Source organism: Narcine bancroftii, chromosome 5 (genome assembly GCF_036971445.1).
Source record: "Narcine bancroftii isolate sNarBan1 chromosome 5, sNarBan1.hap1, whole genome shotgun sequence".
Classification (NCBI taxonomy): domain Eukaryota; kingdom Metazoa; phylum Chordata; class Chondrichthyes; order Torpediniformes; family Narcinidae; genus Narcine; species Narcine bancroftii.
Genome location: NC_091473.1, coordinates 256,709,082 through 256,725,464, shown reverse-complemented (window position 1 = coordinate 256,725,464; position 16,383 = coordinate 256,709,082). Strand labels below are relative to the sequence as shown.

The 16,383-nt window shown below is 39.9% G+C and overlaps 1 protein-coding gene across 2 annotated transcripts in view; it reads right to left on the bottom strand.

The window, feature by feature from the left end:
• Nucleotides 1-10,087, bottom strand: part of tmdd1 (transmembrane and death domain 1) — a 42,112-nt gene extending 32,025 nt beyond the window's left edge. The window contains exons 1-3 of one of the 2 annotated variants that reach the window (XM_069942317.1): nt 9,962-10,087; nt 9,435-9,505; nt 8,087-8,181 (exon numbers count right to left, since the gene is read on the bottom strand). The gene's annotated coding sequence lies outside the window, so the exon portion shown is untranslated. The remainder of the gene's footprint in view (nt 1-8,086; nt 8,182-9,434; nt 9,506-9,961) is intronic. The other variant, XM_069942318.1, reaches the window with a different exon arrangement.
• Between the last annotated feature and the right edge of the window lie 6,296 nt (nt 10,088-16,383).

Below are 16,383 nucleotides of genomic sequence, written 5' to 3'. Positions count from 1 at the left end.
AGAAAGGGGATTGGAAGTTCATTGTGCATAAAGCGCAGAGAGCGAACAAAATTCAGATGGATCATAGGGAGAAGATATTTCATTAGGAGGCAGTTTAAGGAAGGGTCATGAAGGTGGAATGAATGATTAGTGTAGTGGTTTGCCTAGCGTAGTTACAGCGCCAGCGATTGGGACTTGGATTCGAATCTCGCGCTGTCTGTGAGGAGTTTGTAGGTTCTCCCCATGTTTGTGTGGGTTTTCTCCACTGTTTGAAACATACCAGTGGTGTAATTGGGTGGCACGGGCTCATGGTCTAAAAGGGCCTGTTACCGTGCTGTATGTCTAAACGATAATGAAAGCACAAGAAAGAGACTGCAGATGCTGGAAAATAGAGTATAAACAATCTATAGTCTAAGAAATGGAGAAAACGTCGTGTGTGAAGTTGTGAAAAAACTACAGTAATAATCAGCTTCTGTCAGTTGCCTTGAACTTAGTAAAAACACAATGCTGGAGAAACAGTGTTTTGCCACAACATCCCACAGTGCCTTCTCCGCTGACCATCCCATGACATCCCTTCGACTACCAGTGGAGGGAGACATTGACTGTAAACCAATTTCTGGTTGGACCTCGTTTTACTTCCACTTTTTATAAGCAAGTATTTGATGCAAGTTGTCTTCTTTTTCTTTGGCTTGGCTTCACGGATGAAGATTTATGGAGGGGTAATGTCCACGTCTGCTCTAGGCTCGTTGGTGACTGACGAGTCTGATGTGGGTCAGGCAGGCACGGTTGCAGCGGTTGCAAGGGAAAATTGGTGGGTTGGAGTTGGGTGTTGGGTTTTTCTTCCTTTGTCTTTTGTCAGTGAGGTGGGCTCTGTGGTCTTCTTTAAAGGAGGTTGCTGCCCGTCGAACTGTGAGGTGCCAAGAAGCACGGTTTGAGGCAAGATCAGCCCACTGGCGGTGGTCAATGTGACAGGCACCAAGAGATTTCTTTAAGCAGTCCTTGTACCTCATCTTTGGTGCACGTCTGTCTCGGTGGCCAGTGGAGTGCTCGACATAGAGCACGATCTTGGGAAGGCGATGGTCCTCCATTCTGGAGACGTGACCCACCCAGCGCAGTTGGGTCTTCAGCAGCGTGGATTCGATGCTTGCGGACTCTGCCAGCTCGAGTACTTCGATGTTGGTGATGAAGTAATTCCAATGAATGTTGAGGATGGAGTGGAGACAGCGCTGATGGAAGCGTTCTAGGAGCCGTAGGTGATGCCGGTAGAGGACCCATGATTCGGAGCCAAACAGGAGCGTGGGTATGACAACGGCTCTGTACACACTGATCTTTGTGTGTTTCTTCAGGTGGTTGTTTTTCCAGACTCTTTTGTGTAGTCTTCCAAAGGCACTATTTGCCTTGGCGAGTCTGTTGTCTATCTCTTTGACGATCCTTGCATCAGATGAAATGGTGCAGCCAAGGTAGGTAAACTAGTTGACCGTTTTGCATGCAAATTGTAAGCTTGGACCATTTGACGTAGGAGCAGAAATAGGCCATTCAGCCCGTCGAGTCCCTCCTGCCATTCCATCATGGCATTTTCTGCAATGCACAAAAAGTGCTGGAGATACTCAGCAGTTAATGCGGTATCTTTAGGAAACAAAGGGCTGGGCCTTTGTCAAGGGTTGAGCAAAAAGCCAGCAGGCTTTTATTCATTTCCCTTTCTCACCACTGACTCTACTTCAGGAAATCATATGTATTGAGATGTCCCTGATTCTGATTTCTGAACTCACTGCCTGTTTACAAAATAGTCAACATCTTTATTCCTTTCATTAAAGTGCATGATCGTAGACTTGCCTACATGGTATTCCACCTACCATTTTCTTGCCCTGTCTCCTAATCTGTCTAAGACCTTCTACAAACTCTGTGCTTCCTCAATATTACCCACACCTCCTCTTACCTTTGTATCATCTGCAAACGTGGCCACAAAGCCATCAATTCCACCATTAAAAACATTAATGTGAAAAGAAGTGGTCCCTGCACCAAGCCCTGCAGAACATCGCTGGTTTCTGGCAGCCAGCTAGAAAAGGCCCCTTTTATCCCTACTCACTGCCTACGGCCAGCCAGCCAATCCACGCTCATACATTTCTATTATACCATGGGCTCTTATCTTGTTTAGCAGGCTGGTTTGTGGCTTCTTGTCAAAGCCCTTCTGAAAATCCAATTAAACTAGATCCACTGACTCCTTTGTCTGTCCTTCCTAAAACCTCCTCAAAGAATTCCGATAGGATTTTCGAGCAAAATTTCCCCTAAAGGAACCCATGCTGACGAAAGTCAGCATTAAGTTGCACTAGTTCTGAAAGATTCCAGTGAAACTTGTCCACAGACCAGCACATGCAAAATTGGACGGCTGGCAGTGCAATCAGTGTTTTCACTTTGGGAGAATTTTCTTTTGCCACAGATTCATGGTGCATGGAACAGGTCCATCAGATCAACTTGGCCATTCTGACTAAGTTCACCTTATGGACCAGTCCCATTTACCTGCATTTGGACCAAATCCTTCTTAGCCCTTTCTCTCCATATATCTGGCCAAATATCTTTTGAACATACCAATTATTTCCACTTCCAAAGCTTCGTCTGGCAGCATGCTGCAGACATGGATCACCCTCTCAAAAGATGCCCCTCAGGTCTCTCTTAAATCTCTCCCCTCCCATTTTAAACTTGTGCCTGCTTGTTCCAGAATTGCATTCCCTGGGAAGAAGCATTCACTTTAACCATAGTGACAGGATCAAAGTCATAGAACACGCCCTTCGGTCCAACTAATCCATGCTGACCAAATTGGTATTCTGGACTAACTCCATTTGCCTGCATTTGGTCCATATCCTTCCAAGCCTTCCTCTCCATCAATTTGTCCAAATGCCTTTTGAATGTTGCCACTGTACTTGCTTCTACAGTTTCCTGGCAGCTCATCCCAGATGTGGACAGATATCCCTCTCAGGTTCCTCCTAACTCCCTCCTCTCTCACCTTAAACCTATGGCCTCCAGGTTGTACATGTCTGTATTCCCAGATCTCTCTGTTCTACCGTACTCTTCAGGGCCCAATCATTTACCATGTACGTCCTTTCTTGGTTTGTCCCTCCAAAATGCAACACCCCACACTTATCTGCATTAAATTCCATCTTCCATTTTTCAGCCCATTTTTACAGCCGGTCCAGACCCCTCTGCCACCTTTGAAAACCTTCCTCACTGTCCACAACGTCTCCAATCTTAGTGTCATCTGCAAACTTGCTGATCCAATTTACCACATTATCATCCAGATCATTGATAATAGATGACAAACAACAATGGTCCTAGCACCGATTCCTGAAGCAACACCACTGGTCACAGGCCTCCAGTTGGAGAAGCAATTGTCCACCACAACTCTCTGGCTTCTCCAGCCATTGTCAAATCCAATTTACTCCTTCACCATGAATACCGAGTGTCTGAACTAGCCTCTCATGTGGCCCTTGTCAAAGGCCTTACTAAAGTCCATGTAGAAAACATCCACAGGCTTTTCTTTGTCAACTTTCTTGGTAACCTCCTCGAAAACTGTATTAAGATTGGTTAAGCATGACCTACTACGCACAATGTCTAATCAGTTTCTGGCGATCCAAATATCTTATCTCTTAGAACACCTTCCAAGATGTTTCCTGGTCTTCAGCAGTTCAGTTACCGGGAAAAAGATTAAACAGGTTAGGACTATACTTCTTGGAATGAAGAATGAGGGGAGACTTGTTAGAGGTTTATAAGATTGAGGGGTACAGACAGAGTAGATGTGAGTAGGATGCTTCCACTTAGATAAAAATAAGAGGTCATAGCTTTAAGCTGAAAGGGGAGAGGTACAAGGGGAACATTAGGGGAAAGTTTTTCACTCAGGGAGGTGTGGGAGTGTGGAATAAGCTGCCATCTGATGTAGTGAATGCAGATTCAATCTTAAGTTTTAAAAATTGGATAAATACGTAGATAAGAGAGGTCTGGAGGGTTGTGGAATGAGAGCAGGTCAGTGGGACCAGGTAGTTTTATTGGTCAGCACAGACCAGAAGGGTCAAATGGCCTGTGCTGTAACGTCCTGTGGTCCTGATATATGTCAGGCTCTCCAGCCTATAATTTCCAGGGATATTTTTGGAGCCTTTTTTAAACAACAGAACAACATGAGCTACCCTCCAATCCTCCAGCACCTCACCCGTGGCCAAGGACATTTTAAATATTTCTGCCAGAGTCCCTGAAAATTCTTGTTGACTATTGGGCAATCTATAATACAACTCCAATAATATGGTCACACCTTTCCTGTTCCTTTGTTCCACCCATATAGCCTCAGTAGATGAGCCCTCTGGTCTGTCCTGCTTGAACACAGCTCAAATATTTTCCCTGATGAGCAAGACCATTCCTCCCCCTTTCATCCCTCTGTTCTATCTTGTCTAAAGCAATGGATGTCCGGAACATTGAACTGCCAGTCCTGGCCCCCTCCTGCAATTATTTCACTAATGCCCACAATGTCATAATTCCACGTACCAATCCATTTGCATTGAAATAGATGCACCTGAGAACATTTCCACCACATACAACTCGTTGACTTCTCAGTTTAACATCATCTTTTCCCTCCTCCTCTCTTCTATCTTCTCTGGCACTTTGGTTCCAATCTCCCTGCCAATCTAGTTTAAACCCACCAGAGCACTACTAACAAACCTGTCCTCCAGTTCAGATGTAAACCATCCCATCAGAACAGGTCCCACCTTCCCCGGAAGAGCCCAATGATCCAGAAACCTGAAACCCTACCTCCTGCATCATGTTTTTAGCCATCATGTTATCCTCCAATTTCTAACCTCACTAGCACGTGGCATGGGCAGCAATCTTGAGATGAGTGCTGTGATTGTAGTAAAAACACAGAAATGCTGAAGAAACTCAGCCACACTTTTCAGGTTTAAAGAGAAGATTGGGTAGTACATGGTTGGGTGAGGTATAGAGGATTATAGTCTGGATACAGGTCGATGGGTCTTGGTGGAATAAATAGATGAGCAAGGACCAGATGAACTGAGAGACCTGATTGTGTGCTGCAATATTCTTTGGTTCTCACTAGAGGGATGGGTCAGTAGGTTTGTAATGAAAGAGGTTGGAGGTGTTGTGGCTTACAACAGGATATAAACAGGATGCAAAGTTTGGCAGATGGAGTTTGATCTGGTTAAGAGGGAAGTAATGCAGATTGGAAGGTCAAACTTGAAGGTGGAGTAAATGGTCATTGGCAGGTTTCTTAACAATGTGGAGGAACAGAGGGATCCGATGACCTAAGTCCATAGATCCCTCAAGGTTGCTGAGCAAGTTGATAGGGTGTTCAGAACGCATATGGTGTAGTGGTCTTCATTTGTTAGGGGAATGAGTTCAAGCCATGAATTAATATTGCAGCCCTGTAAAACTCTGGTTAGACCCCACTTGGAGTATTTTGTTCAGTTCTGGTCACCTCATTACTGGAAGGATGTTGAAGGTTTAGGGAGGAGGCTATGGATTATTTATTAGGATTGGAGAACATGAATAAAGTTGACCAAGATCAGACTTTTCTCTTCAGACTGATGGAAGATGAGAGGTGATTTAATGGGGGTATATAGGATTATGAGAAGCACCTTTTTCTCATCGCATCAATGAGCAATACCAAGGTGAGTGGTGGGTGCCTGTGTGACTATGCCACAGGTGGTGGTGGAGGTTGAGACAATAGGGACATTTAAAAGGCTCAGATGGCACATGGATGTAATAAAAATAGAGGGTTATTGGCTGTGAGGTTGGGAAGGGTTAGATTAATGGTGGAGTAGGTTTATATAAATGAGAACAACATTGTGGGCCAAAGGGCCATGTATGCTGTACTGTTCTATGTACAAAGTGGTGAAGGGTTTAGATAAAATAAGTAGAAAGGGCCTGTCTACTTCTGGAGAGTGATCAAAATGTAGGAGCTAGACGTTTAATTCGTTGAAGGAGTAGTGGACAAATAAAGTTTTTTTTAAATTAGAGGATGATAGGAGTTTTCAAATCTCTGCCTGGCAGGATTGTATTATATTGTACTATGTTATGGACCCAGTAATGGAACCTGAGTGAGTTTGGCCAGGCAGACAAGAGGCCCCCTTTCTGATTCCTTGTTCTTCTAAATTTGGTACCTCTTGGATTTAGCAGATAGAACACAAGTGAACAATTCTTTATAAGAAAAAAAACACACATTTATGCCCAACAATCTTTATTGTGAAATGCAAAAGGGAACACATTTTCTCACGATGCTAAAAAAAAGCCCCTTAGAGGCAGCAAAATTTGTAAGTGGTTGAAATTCTTGATGCAAAGGCAAAAACTTCATGGAAGCAAAACTCCATATTGTTCAAAATGCTTCAATTTATTGAATTAGTTTCAGCAAACTTCAGTTTTATCTTCCAATCATGTAACACTTAATCTTCTCAAATTACACTCTAAAGCATAAAAATAATGGAATGAGTTTTTGATTAAAATTAGCCTACAAATGATCACTGAATTATTTTAATTCTCTCTGCTCCTTTGAAAGGGAACACTGTAGTGATAAATTACATGTATTGAGCATCTCAAAACTGCTTGACAGAATGTGGTTCCTTTCCTTGAAGCTGTTTGGTGGATGTAGCCATCATTCAGAAGCTGTTGATTGGACGATTGGGTTCCATGTCTCATGTACTTCACTCCACTGAAATCTGATTGGTTAATGCCACAGACTCCGGTGGAATGAAGGACAGTAGGATGGATGGATTACATCAGTACATTCATCAAAATGCTCATGGCAATAAAGTGTTTACAAGTCTCGGTCACATTTCCGTGATTTCCAGTGCTACATATCTATACATTCATGAAACAAATAGCTGTGTGTTGTATTACATCACAAAATTTTGTTTGGGCATCTTTTAACCTCAGACTGTACATGCAGAGAGTAAAATTTGTTTCAACATGTATGGCTCCTTTTATATTCAACCCATCTGCTCGAATATATTGATAGCGATATGTCTATTTAAGACCAATGCATCTGGACTGATTTGAAGTCCTTAAAGATCCAAGCCGACAAAACATTGACAATAGTTAGCCATTTTTAAAATGAGGGATGATGTGGCCATTTGGTGCTGGAGATGTAACTGCTATCCCCAAATCCCTTTGTCCGACCAATGCAGGATACTATGAACTGACAAATCCTTACAGCAAGACTGCTTGGAAAATAATTCTAGAACTAGGGATTAAAACATTCCAGTGAACCATGTGTTGAGTTTTTGTTGTCAAGTATTGAGGTTTGGTTAATAGTTTCAAAATATCACATGCCATTTCAAACGAACAACAACCTATGATACCAATCCCTAAGGAAGCAGGTCAGGTTAATTCCAGATGTTAATAGGCCAGCTTAGAAGTTACATCTCTTGTTCTTAAAGTGTTTTGTCATTTAATTTGTTTTCCACATTCTACCTTCAAACACGTCTTCTCCATGTAGCATAATGAGTCTGGAGGTAGGAAATTTCAACTCAAGGCTCCATTTAATGAAATCATTTCAGTTTTAGGTGTCTAACAAATTGAGAGTGCAGGAATATGGCAAGTGATTTCCCTTTCAAATATTTTACATCTATTTAAGATGAAAGGAAATGATAAATTATGTAAAAGAACTCAAGAATATGAAAATGGGAGCAGGAATTGGCCATCAGAACCTTCAGATCTGCCCCACCATTTAACATGATCATAGGTGATTGATGCTGGCCTCAACTTCTTTTCTGTGATTCTTCTCCTTGCCCCTGATATTCTTTGATCCACCCACTTTAAATACTTTTAATGATCCAGCTTCCATCATCCAGCAAAACAGAGATTCAGCACCCTCCAACATTTGTACATCCCTCAGTTTTGAAAGACCACCCCTTTCTCTTGTTGTTAAGTCCCTTGTTTGAGACTCTTTCAATATTGGAAACAGATCTCAGCACACTGAGATTGTCAAACGTTATCACAACAGAAGTTTCTAATTTCTTGGAATGAAGCCAGGGTTTTAAAAAAAGAGAATTTTAGAAAATAACAAGCAGTTTGGCTTGCAGATTAATTAGTTAGCCTTAACTATATTGCTACTTACAGTTTAACAATATCCACTAAGAGTGTTTTTGCAGATTGAAAAGCTTTGAATGTAATCTGGGGCATTTCTTGCTTTGTCAGCAAGCATTTGTAGACCTGAAATTACAAAATGTAGAAATAAATGCATTCAGTCTAAAAACATTGTTTGAAGATTAAAGATAAATATTGCATTAAGTTGCACACAGTTCCATGTACTGAGCAAAATACAGCATTTAAGGTCATTCAGGTTTATTCTATTCATCTCATTTTGTAATATTCAACTTTACTACAGGGTTCTTTAAAAATAATGGATTAGAGCAAGTAAGGAAATCCAGTCCTTAAATGGATAAGCAATAGATTTTGCCTGAGCACAAGGATAAGCTTCCCTTTTAGGGAAGAAAATTCTCAAGTTTTTGCGACAGCAGGTTGGTTTGGAGTCAGAAGGTCCACACCTAAAGATGACTACACCTGGCAACTGCAAATTCTCAGACCATTTCAGACTTGTCAAACATTCCTTCTTTCTGCAGGTTGCTGCAGGTTGGGAGAAACAAACAGCCATTGTTCATTTCCAGCGATTCTGGCATTAGCCCTTTATATGGAACTGTCCCATATAAAAATTAAAACATGGGATCATTTAAACTTCCAAAGTGGAAAATTTTCAACCAAAATGAACGTTTCTTCATATATTCAGGATTTTATTGCTCATAACGTTTCAACTATCAATAATTAGAAACTTTCTATACATTTACTCCAAATCACACAAGAAATTGCATTTTAAACCCTTTCTCAGATTTATTTTTAATCAAAATGTCATGAAAGGATATTTCAGTTTTCACAAATTATTATGGCTTCTTGGAACTTTAATTTGATCAGAGTTTGATTAAAAGTTTGAACCCAAAAACGTGATTGTTAATATTGGAAAACTTTGTAATTAGACGTCAGATACATTTCTGATTAAAATTTCAAATCACCTCACTGGATGAGATTTTCATTGGACAATGAAGAACACAGATGCTGGAATTGAGAGAGAAAAGAAGTTGGAGGAACTCAGCAGTTTGAGCAGAACCTGTAGGGGCTGGGAAATTGTCTCTGTCTCAAGCCAAGACCCTGCATCAGATTACAGAGACTTTCAATGTTTGCAAAATTTTTGGTTTAATTAATCCTGGGATGATAACTCCTGTAAAGATGTCTTTTCACATCACAATAACATTGTTTCCCCAGTTACATATGTGAGCACCTCATTTTAAAATAATCTCAGAAAGAAAAGGAAAATAATTAACTTGGTTTACTTTCTGCTTCCCAACTATCTGAGAGTGCCTTTCAATTGAGGTTCACAGTAGCAATAAATAATTTAGTGACTACACTCTCACCACATTGGTTTCACTGAATGAATCCTCCAGATGTTTAAACTGTTCTGATCTTCACCAAGCCATCAAGGAGACTTGCAGTGGAGTTAGGTTTTACAGATGAAGAAAGAGAAGAGCACGAGATTAAGTCAAACTATTACCAGGATCACATACTTCCCTTAAACTATTACCAGGATCACATACTTCCCTTAAACTATTACCAGGATCACATACTTCCCTTAAACTATTACCAGGATCACATACTTCCCTTAAACTATTACCAGGATCACATACTTCCCTTAAACTATTACCAGGAGTGTCACCTTTTGTGGGGACCTGGATTGTTTTCACTTTCTGTCAGAGAAAACTCATAGGGCCAAAAATAGCCAAACAATATACATCTAATGAAGAGGGAGCTAAGAAATACCATTATAAATTAATCTTAATAAAATTAAACAAACCACATTTCTTTTTCATAAAAGCAACTGCTGTCTGAACTTTTAAAACCTGTGTCTGTTATTATAAAAGCTTACCAAACTGAAGTCACTCACCAACTTCCTGACATGTTCATCACCAAACGAAGAACTAAGTTTCCCAGAACATGAGTGAAATGTATCACTTTTGTTTAACTGAAAAGTTAAGAAGATTAAACAGTGAGAATACTTGGCATGAAGATACAATGTTGCAGAAAGTTTTCATATAAAGAAAGGAGAAATAAGTATTTCGTAAAAAGAAATCCCCGTGTAAATAGATAAACACTTTTTAAAAGATAAACAAAAAGCAAAATATGTTATTTTAACCAAACAGGTAAACAAGAAACAGAAGGATAGCAGTTTGAGGAAGTTTGAGATGAGAAGTTTCATCCTGGGCTACTAGCTCTTATCTACCAGTCTCGACATCCCAGTTGTCAGCCTGTCTCACACAACAGTCCAATAAACAGCAACTCCCCAACTCTACTCCGCCTCCAATTTGACATGTTAAAGATTTTATGCTTGGGGGGAAGTCTTTGTTTCCAAAAGCTGACACCTGGTTTTATCCAGGGAAGTCCAATAACCAGCAGTTACAGGATACTTAACCCTTTGATACCTGATGAACACTATATGCGTGGACAAAAAAACCCCACTGATTTTAATTTCAACAAGATAATGAAATTATCCTGTTTCCTGTGTTTCCTGTGGAAACATCTGAGGAAGTAGAAAATGCCCACTTTCCCAAAACCCACTAAATCCTTTTGATTTGAATTTGTCTACAGGAGTCCAAACTAAGGTGGCCCAGGTCTTCCAACCCAAGCAATTCATCTCTAATGAGATTTAAATTCTTTATTTTCTTTCTGAATTGCTAGCCATTTGAAATATTAGCAACATTGTCTCACTATCTTCAATTGGGACACCAAGATCCCAAAGTGGAAAATTGAACCATTTTAATATGTATCTCAATATTTTCCTATGAGAGCATAATCTTCCTCCATAAGTACAAAGAAGTTAGGGCATTGCTGATTTAACTGGCAGACAAGGCATTTTACAGTAGACAAGGTAATCCATCCCATCTCCAGTTCCAGATGAACTTGATTCTCCACTATTAAAGACTTCAAGCATCTCTCACTCTAAATCTATCACCTTCTTATGACTTAACTGTAATTTCTTATTGTTCTTCCAGAAAAATTTAATTATATCAGATTTCTTTCCATCATATATAATCTGATTTATTTTCCTGAGTTGCAAAACAATCCATTTGTTTGTATTTTGTAGTATTTGTCACAACTCATAGGATCTTCTGCTGGACTTCAAAAAGATTTACAATTCTGCGGAGCCAACTCTGACTCTCTACGGCCAATGAATGATTCTTCTATTTGCTAAGCACAATCTGCTGGAGGGAATTTGTGGGTCACACAGCAAAAGTGTGAGATAAAGAATGGTCAACATTTCAACCCAAAACCCCTTCTTGAGACCAGGAGATTGTGTTTAGCTTCAGACTCCAGCATCTGCAGTCTCCTGTTTGTCTCTACTTTTCATTTGTAGTCATTTCTGTAAAATCGGTAATGCAACAGTCAATTTATATGTAAGATCTCATAAGCATCAATTTAACAATGGTCCAATAAAATTGACATATAAATAACATTCTTGGTAGGAACAATTCTTCACTGCATCATGGAGTTATATAGCAATGGAAACAGTCTCCAGCCCAACTTGTCCTTGCTGATCAAGTTGTCTACCTGAGTTAATCCCATTTGTCTTCAGTTAGACCATACCTGTCTAAACCACTCATATCTTTGTATATATCTAAAAGTATTTTAAAGACCATAACCTGAGTCTGAACATGGACAAGACAAAGAAGATGATCGAGGACTTCAGGAAAACCAGGAATGACCACCCTCCACTACACATCAACAACTCTGTAGTAGAGAGAGTGGAGAGCACCAAGTTCCTTGGAGTTCACTTAACTAGAGACCTATCATGGACACTCAACATCTCCTCACTTGTCAGGAAGGCGCAACAGTGACTGCACTTCCTGAGATGAAGTGGACAAGGCTACTGGCCACCGTCATGACAACCTTCTACAGGAGCTCTATAGAGAGCATCGTGGCCGGCGGTATCACAGTGTTGTACGGATGCTGCAGAGAACTGGATTGGAGGTCAATCCACAGGATCATAAGAGCGGCAGAGAAGATCACTGGAGTCTCCCTACTCCCCCATTGATGAGATCTATCTGTCTAACGAGGGTGCAAAAATCATTGAGGATCCCTTCCGCTCCATTCACATCTTTCAGCTACTCCCTTTGGGGAAGAGATACAGGAGTATTAGAGCCAGCACCACCAGGCTGAGGAACAGCTTCTTCCCACGGGCAGTGAGAATGCTGAACAACCAAAGGAACCTCCCACACTGACCCTCCAAGACTCTCATATTTAGAAAGCAATATTTATTTATTTGTATATCTGAATACTTGTCCTACATAAGTGTTGTTTGTCTGTATGTGTGTTATGTCTGGTTGTATGTCTGCATGTTTTTGCATCGAGAATTGTAGAACGCTGTTTCATTGGGTTGTACTTGTACAATCAGATGACAATAAAGTTGACTTGATGATATTGTACCATTTCTAATATTACAGCTAGGAAAACATACTATCTCAGAAACCTAGAAAACTTCAGCATGTGTCCATTGTGCCTCACCATTGATGGACCAGAGGAAGTATCCTGTCTGCTGCAGCTTGGACCAGGGGATGCTCTGGGAAAGACCATGATACTGCAGGGAGCTGTGAATACAGCTCAGTCCTCACACAAACCAACCTCCCCTCCATTGCCTTAGGAAAGCAATGAACATACGAAAGGATTCATTATATCCTGGTCATATCTCTTCTATCCCTCCCAGCAGACAAATGATACATTTTTAAAAACAGGCACTTCAGGGACAGTTTCTTTCCTACTGTCATCAGTCTTTTAAATGGACCTCTCTGTGATGTTTATTTTATTAAAATAAAGAAACTTGGGTTCTTTTAAACAACTATATTGCTTTGTCACTAAGCAGTGATTTATGTCCATCTGGGACTACTGTGAACCTGATAACATAACATAACATAACATAGTGCTCTTTATCTTTAACCTTCATCGAGTTTACATGTACCTTTCATGTCGATGCTCTGGGCATTGTAGGCTTTGAGCTATACAGGATTTACATGGATGTATGGTTTTATCTTCATTGCCCTGATGACACACTTACAGATCAAATTGACCTTTTCCCCATGTCCAGCTTGAAAGGAACATTTGTTCCATTTGTATGCAATGACATAGTCCATTTGTCCTGCTTGACTCTGTTCATTTCTTGTACCTTCATGCCCACAAAAAGTGTATCACTGAGAGCAGTTTCTTCTACAGTGGGCACACTTTCACTTCTGTTTTGTTTCCCTTTGGAAAAACGTGGCTTTGCATCGTGATGCTGGCCTTTGCACTTATTTCTTTGGTGAATTGTATTCATCAAACATCTCCACCTTAAGCAATCTCTCGGCCATAATTGCTCTGTGATTAGTAAGGGATTGCTTAAGGTGGGATGTGAGTGAAAAGAAAAAGTTTGAAATCTACTGTTTTAATCGTACATCATTGACTCGTTATGTGCACAGTTTCATAACTCTAATTTTTCTCAAGCAAAATATTTCAGTAACAGTTGGGTCTAGAGCTATGATTCTCCACCTTCCTTCCCACTCACATTCCACTTTAAGCAGTCCTTTACTAATCACAGAGCACTTATGGCATCGAGATTATTTAAGGTGGAATGTGAATTTAAGGAGGCAATTTGAAAACTGCTTTAGAACTTTAGGTCCCAGCATGGCAAGTAGCATTGATATCTTCCATGTATCAGGTTTGCTATTGATTCCAATGGCCTGTAGGTAAAGCATAAATCTCTGTTTGAACAGCCTCCACTCATAGTTGACATTTCCATCCAATTTACAGCATCACATTCTCCATATTTTCTGCTATACTACTCCTGGTATCATGTGATGTTTCTTTTATTACAATAAAGAAACTTTTAAACAACTATATTTATTAAGTAAAGCACACAGAACTAAGACCTCATATGGAGTATTCCATATTGAATTCCTAAGATTCCACAAACTCATCTCTGACTCCACCTAGTGATAGCTCTCTATCACTACCCTCTCCTGCACTGCTCAATGTACTTTTCACAAACTCTATTCCTTGCACCAATTGTTGCAGTTCATACAGATTGGAGAGCAGACAAAACAAAATTTTTCACAATTCAAATGATGAACAATTCACCTACACTTCCACTATGTATCTATCACCCTCTGTGTGAAAAATATTGCTTCTCCGTTTCGATTTAAATCTTTCCCCTCTCACCTTAAACCTCCTCCCTGTAGACCAGTGGTCTCCACCATTTTTGGTCTAAGGCCCACCTAGGTTCCGGCCTAATATGCCTTCACCACTAGTGTTGCCAAAGCATAATTGCGCTATTTCTTGGTGCTCCCTTTTTAATTTAATTAGTTATATATATTTTTTTTTCATGGTTTGTCTCTGCTTTAACTCTAATTATATACCATCCATGTTGATTGTCATGATGGCTATGGTTATCAGGCTTTTATTATTAATATTTCTCTGAAAAATGAGTCTACTTCCAAAGTGTAAAAAGGATTATATCTAAAAAACAAGTAATTTCTGGAGGAAATGAATTTCCAAATCATGAAAAGCACATCAAATAACATAAGAAAACACTAATTTTATTAGCACCTTATGAAGGGTTCATCTTCTGAATAATTGCCATACATAAATACATGCTTCATTCGTTTAAGTTTAATTTATTACTATCGTGTCGGGATGTTTCCTTGAAAATTAGTTACAAGCTACAGTCACACAATCCTATCCTCAGTGGGTTGATGTCTCTGTGGCCGCATGCTGAGGGCCACTCATGGGCCATGGCCCACTGGATGGGAACCACTGCTCTAGGTTCCCCTACTCAGGGGAAGAGACATCTCTCTTATCTATGCTTCTTATGGTTTGATATAACTGTAAGGTCAATCCTCAATCTTAAACTACATAAAGTACAGCACAGAAACAGGTCCTTTGGCCTTCAAGTCTGTGCCGAACCTGATGCCAAAGTTAAATTAAACTAAATCTCCCCTCATTCTACTATGCTCCAGGGAATAAAGTCCTAACCTGTTTAACCTTTCCCTGTAACTCAGTTCCTGAAGTCTAGGCAACATCCTAGTCAATCTTCTCTGTACTCTTTCTATCTTATTGATATGTTTCCTGTAGTTCAGTGACACACAATTCTCCAAATTTGGGCTCGCCAATGCCTTATACAACTTTACCACAACATCCCAACTCTTGTACTTAATACTTTTGTTTATGAAGCTCAAAGCTCTCTTTTCAACCCTGTCTACCATGACACCACTTTCAGGGAATTATATATCTGTATTCGCAGATGTCTCTGTTCTACTGCACTCCTTCGTGCCCAAGCATTTACCATGTATGTCCTTTCTTGATTTGTCCTGTTACAAACTAACAACCCATTTAATTATTTTTGGGACTAAAGGGACTTTGTTAGCATTAACACAGGAACAGCAGTGGAAAATTCACCAGACACTGGTAAATTCAAAATAATAGTTTTTTAATTCAACTATTAACAACAAAACATTTCTTAACTATCTCTTAATGTAACTATGCGCAAATGTTAAATATAGTGTGTGTGTGTGTGTGTGTGTGTGTGTGTGTGTGTGTGTGTGTGTGTGTGTGTGTGTGTGTGTGTGTGTGTGTGTGTGTGTGTGTCTGTGTGTGTGTGTGTGTAATAAAGTCCCACTCTGAAAAGTCCATTTTAAAAACTTCAGCATCATTTTTGTTTTGCTTGAAGGTCTTAAATTCTCAGTTCAAAAATAATTATAAAGTGCTTTTAACATCAGATCTTCAGACCTCTTTACTTACAATTCTGCCCTTTTTTCAGAGATAGTGAATGTGGCTATTTTCTTCCCTGATGAATTCTCAAATCCAGACAAGGATTAAATGAAGTGGTCATACAAAAATTGACCCAGTAGAAACAGCGAAATGGTCTTCCTTATTTCAAAAGCCACTGATTCTCTGTTCCCTTTGTCCCAGGAAAAAGTGTGTTACACACATAACAGCACCTATTCTGGTTACTGTAACTCAGCCCTATCCTTCACAAGGTTTCAACCCCTGGGTGTCACAAGGTTTGGACTTCTGTACTCTCCAAACTGAACCCCTTCAAAAATGTCTGAATTTGATAATATATTTCTCCAAACCATCAACAAGGTCAATCTTAATTCCTAGAAAACATGTGATCAGTTATTGGAATTTTTAACAGTTGCCAACTCCAGTTTCTTGTAAACCATGTGATATTCATACTTCTGTCTTGTAGACGACAAGATTAAAAAATTACCTCACTTCTGTTTCAAAGGTTTAAGTAAATCACTCACATGGCTCTGAGTTTCATTTCTCTTGATCAGGAGCCTT